General features: G+C 32.2%; 2 long non-coding RNA genes across 2 annotated transcripts; both read right to left on the bottom strand.

Annotated features, from left to right (window-relative positions):
- Nucleotides 1-1,406: 1,406 nt before the first annotated feature.
- LOC110885285 lies at nucleotides 1,407-3,253 on the bottom strand. Its single transcript, XR_002562062.2, has 5 exons — nucleotides 2,853-3,253; nucleotides 2,594-2,739; nucleotides 2,448-2,493; nucleotides 2,046-2,143; nucleotides 1,407-1,583 (listed from the first exon to the last, which is right to left on the bottom strand). It is a non-coding gene; the product is annotated as an uncharacterized LOC110885285 (long non-coding RNA).
- An 802-nt stretch (nucleotides 3,254-4,055) lies between these two features.
- On the bottom strand, nucleotides 4,056-5,430 carry LOC110882053. Its single transcript, XR_002559978.2, has 4 exons — nucleotides 5,271-5,430; nucleotides 4,959-5,028; nucleotides 4,814-4,858; nucleotides 4,056-4,153 (listed from the first exon to the last, which is right to left on the bottom strand). It is a non-coding gene; the product is annotated as an uncharacterized LOC110882053 (long non-coding RNA).

Raw genomic sequence — 5,430 nt, 5'->3', positions numbered from 1 at the left:
CTTGATTTATTTTTTATAGGTATTGAGATGTTATTATATAAATGATTTTATAGCAATTTTTAGAACCCGGATAGATTTCATTTTTTTTAATTATTTTTTTATAACTTTGGTTATTTGATATATATTTTTTTAAATAAAGCATTTTTAACCAGTTTTGACCTTAACGTATATTGAGCAGAACACATATGGACATGAACCTATTTTGAGCAAAACCCGTTTTGACTGACCCGAACCTATTTTGACCTTAACATATATTGAGCAGAACACATATAATCAATAATCAATGAAATAAATCATATAGTAAAGCTATTTATGATTAACACATAACTAAATCATACAAAAAGTAATTTATTCGTTACACATGCTAATTGACAAATACTCTTTGCTACAAAGTAATCACCGGTAGGATTGGGTGGTGGAGTTCTTTGACCGAGTGTTTTCGCTATTGGACTGAAACAAATCCGGTTTTGATCCAAGTTTCATGAACTTCATCTTGAAAAGCTGGAACTTAGTTCACCTTCAAGACAAAATCAAAATTTGAAACAACCCGTAAACTTAATGGACTTGATCATCTAATTTACATAAAACATTAGTGTATAAGTTCCCTTCGATATACATGTGAACCAACAATGAACGTCATTCATTGGTCTGTTTCGGTTCATGTACCATTGCATAACATATGTAAGTAGCCATTGAGCCGGGAATATCATGAGCCTTGAGTGAAGTAGATGTTCAAAAGCATCTTGAAGGATTTAACCAATTAACATAACTGAGCTGGTTTTATGAGAGTGACCAATTCAGATGCATTGTATAACTTGAGTAGCCTTATTCAACCCATTTAGCAAAGTAATGATCTAAATCGACCCATTTGTTAAAATTTAATCATGATTGGAAGGTGTAGTTTACAATTAAAAATATGAAAAGAAGATTAAAAAAGACAGAAATTAAATTCAATTAGAGGACAATAGACACTTTATTACATTTTTCTTTCATACACAAGGTATAACTGCAAACTTTGTTAAAGTGAAAATGGTTGTATAACATTTAATATTCATCATCAAGCATGCAATATCTTTTTAGCACATGCAGCATGTCTCTAACACCTTTTGTGAATAAAAATTAGTATTGAAGAGGGACATTATAGTTAAAAGGAGACTCAAGAAAGTAGCTACAAGTGATAGAATCGTTGTCACCCATTTCCATTTCCATATCTTAACATATCAATATCAAATTACAAAACTTCAAAATCAATTTTTGAGCAACAGTTGAGATCAAATTACTAACCCAGTCACCAAGGAGACTGAAGAAAATGTGATTGTGCAGGTCTTTATTAACCGTAGAGCATGAATGTGATCACCACTATGTTCAAAATCATCATAGATAATATCTTCAAGCTGTTACACCAATTGCAAAAGTTGGTAATTTTTATAATGCTTCAAGCATGTAGTAGGTGTACAAAGGAAGCACAATATAATTAAATGCAAGTTCCACATATGACAATACTTATCCAGCTCACAAAACACGTGCAATTCAATGCCATTAGCAAATGAAAACTTCATAGCAGCTAGAAGTAATCTCCACACCTACAGGAGCATCAAACAAAGTGAAACCCCCAAAAAGTAAGACTAAAATAGGGATTACTGATAATACCAGGTAAAATTATAGTGAAAAAGCTGAGGTCTTTAAACCCATTCAATATAATGAGGTCAATGCATATAGCCAAATATAAGTATCGGACATGGTAAAAGATTAAAGAAGTAAAAAAGGATAGCACAACCGTAATGTAACCAATAAAGGTGGCAATGTCAACCTGTTAATATAAATGAATTATTGTGTATTCTATTTGTTTAATAACCGATCAACTGAAGGAAAAATCGTATCAATGAACAAAAATGTTCAAACGTGTTAACAGGTTATAGGAATCAAAAGTCGTCGAAATCTATTTTATTTAAAAAAACTACTATTTTTATTTAGTAACTTATTTCTTTTAACTGTATTTTACATGTGAACTATTTATAAAGTTTAAGAAATACACAATAAATAACCTGTTTCAGTTGAGAATGGATATCCGATGTTTCAATTGGGAGTCGCCATGCTCTAGAAAACGCAAGACCCTCGAATCTTTTAATGCATTGATGATTCTCTGTGGAATAACAATTATTAAAAGAAGATTATCGATTCAATTGGATTGTAGATGCTTCAAGTAGAGGAAGAAGAAAGTGATATCTAGAGTTTTGACCTACATCGACTAATGGTATTTGTAGTGAATTTGAATAAAATTGAAAACCTCAATTCTTAGAACATGAACATAATATATCATTACTATAGCTAAAATATGTAAAAAAAATAGTGAAACATGTCGAGTCAACAACCAGCTAAACCATATGGCTAATCTAGGCATAATATAAAAATCCCCAAGTTCAGGTAAAGTACATAGCAAAAGAGACCTTAGTTGGAGATCAGCTCTTGAATCTTGATTTTAGAAAGACCCATCTACACATCAAACATGGTAAAATAAAACTTTCAATCAACAAACTCATATAACATTCAGTTGATCAATCAATAAAAATTTAAAAAAGGTGAAAACTTGAACCTTGAACAGGATATGATCAAGCGGTTCCTGAACATAGGGTAAAAGCCAATCAAACTCCCCAGCTAGCTGGTGCGCACCCTATCGACCTGTTCAGCTAGCCGGTGCGTAATATTGAACCACATTCCTTGTAAAAAGTGGATGACTACCTGCTTCAATTGGTGATATATACATAAATTAAAAAATTAAAAAACTCAGTAAGTAATACATAACATTTGCTTTACTTTTGAAAACACAAACAGAATAAAAATGGTAATTTTACCTTTGCTCGTTGTTGTGCCATTGTTGCATATGCTACTGGACACGATGTTGCAGTTGCTAGACATGATAAACGGCTTGGATGGTTTCACAATTTGAAAATAAGGTGTGAACGCCTCTATTCATACATAAATTATGTAAACTTTATAGTGGAGGTGGCAATGGGTCAACACAGGTAATCATTAGTGTGAGCTGAAATGGGTTGGGTAGTCGGACCACAAACACATCATTTATCATTTTTGGTTATACAAAATCTGTATTATTACAATGTATTCTAAACATTAATGAGGACTCGTTTTAGGTTTTGGTGTATTTACATACACTTCCGCTGAGTTTCAAACCGTTTGATCAAGCTTGACTCATCTAGCCAGTTAGATTTGTTCAAAGCAATTCTCTTTAGTTAAATCATTTAAAACATAATATGTTTGACCCGTTTAAAATACAAAAAAATAACCTACTAATATATAGAGGGTAAGGATGGGCATTTGGTACTTGAGACCAGTACTGTACCAAATTATTTTCGGTACCGATTCGTACCCACTTTTTGGCATTTTTGGTACCGGTACTTTTGGTCAGTACTGCAATATCTACTATAATAAAAAATCCACATTAAAAATCACAAATCCTTGATACATCAGATTATTTTTTATTCATAGGCAAAAAAATAAAAATAAAAAATACGGATATAAAACACACATCACCTTCAAATAGCTGTTGTTATATTCTTCAAAACTGTAGCACCGTAAACAAAACATCCTATTTCTTTGTTGTTTGCTTGAAAAACACAACTTTTTAACAGCGAATAAAACTGCAATATGAAGTAATAAGAGAAAACTGGAATATAATTACCGCAATAACGTCTGAAAGTGAAGGTTGTTTCTTCTTCGTGTGGAGAAGATGCGACTGCCATTAACTTAGTATACTGGTAAATAAACTTTGGTCATACAAAAATATTAGAATTCAAGAGATTTTGTAACTTACAACATTCATATTAGCAGCCCATATAGCAAATTAATGTTCCCAATTTCTTAATGTAGAAAGCGGTGCTACTAAATGAGGGGAGACATTCTCTTTAGACAACGATGCCAAAAAAGCAATACTTTGTAGTTTCCCTGAATGTTATAAAGCATACTATAAAGGTAAAGGTTACTTTTTCATAAATATATAAAAACAAATTTTTAAAAAATATAAGGAAATCTTACCAAGACCCATTTCGTCTGCAAGTATCACATGTGTTTGTTTAGACTTTAGACCATGAGAAACGTAAGAAATTCAATCCTTCAAGCTGGTACGGAAGTAGCTCACCTATAGTTACACGTAATCAAGTTATGAGAACATCTTCTAGATTATACATATAGCTATTAAAATTGAGAGGCTTATACATATACCCAAAAAGCTTACATGCGGCAAATAGTTTTCAGCACTTAAATACATATTTAGAAGAGAGATGAGGCAGAACAATAACTTAGGCCCTTCGAGACTACAGCCAAGAAGAAGAAAAACTAAAACATAAACCCTAGCCTTTTTATCAACTTTTTACACCATATCAAAATTATTAGATTTGATATTGCATTATTTAATCATCATAACTGAAACAATACACATCTCCAACAACATCATTAACTGTCCAAGAAAGTAGTAGTTAGTTGATGGCTGGCTATTCGCTTAATTTATCACAGCACTTTGAAACTCAAAAGTAAAGACATATGCTAGCTAAGAACAACAAACACTCATGAAAACGTAAATGGTTGATATTTAAATAGCGTTAATTCATTAGGAGAAGCATGATAGTCATAGCTTGTAGCAATAAACGGGCCACCAGTAGTACGCCCGAAGTTGGTTCCTTCATGACACTATTAAAAAAATTAAATTAACAAATAAAGTTAAATCCATTATTATCAAGTGAGTGGGAACTAAAAATAATACATAAAAAGGTACAAAAAAGGATATTTTTGGCTGTCTTACTCTTGCCTGTCTCACTTATTTGGAGTGCCCGGATCTCCCGTCAGCCTACAAATGAACAAAACTATCGGTGTTATATTAAATAAATGTAAAAATTAAGACATAAGAAAAGGTACTTATGAATACTCTGAACCACCACCAGACTCACCCAATTCTGGAAAACCCTAACCATATAAATCAAACGCCACAACCACCTTGTCGACAGAAAAACTGAGCACCTAACAAATCGGAAAGAACAATCAAATATATAACAAATTAACAATCGGAATAACAAATAAAATTAACCCGATTTACACTTTGAATCCAAACTTGCTATCATAGTACCAAATAACATAAACCACATAAGATCAGGCGAAATAAAATCCCCAAAATTAAGGTAATCCACGTATAAATATGTAATCAAAATCAAATACAACAAACCTAGTAAAATATTAGCAATCAAATCGAAAATATGAAATACCTCAAAAAGATTTGAAACAGGGAACATTATCGTCTCTCGAATCCTTTGGATGCTTCAAGTGCCGCCAGTTCCGATGACTCCTTCAAGAATCAATACAAAAACCTTAGAAACCGATGGTCACATTGTCTCACAATCAAGGGTTCCTAGGAAAAACCAATAT

This window comes from Helianthus annuus, chromosome 10 (genome assembly GCF_002127325.2).
Source record: "Helianthus annuus cultivar XRQ/B chromosome 10, HanXRQr2.0-SUNRISE, whole genome shotgun sequence".
NCBI lineage: Eukaryota > Viridiplantae > Streptophyta > Magnoliopsida > Asterales > Asteraceae > Helianthus > Helianthus annuus.
This window is presented reverse-complemented; position numbering and strand designations above follow the sequence as displayed.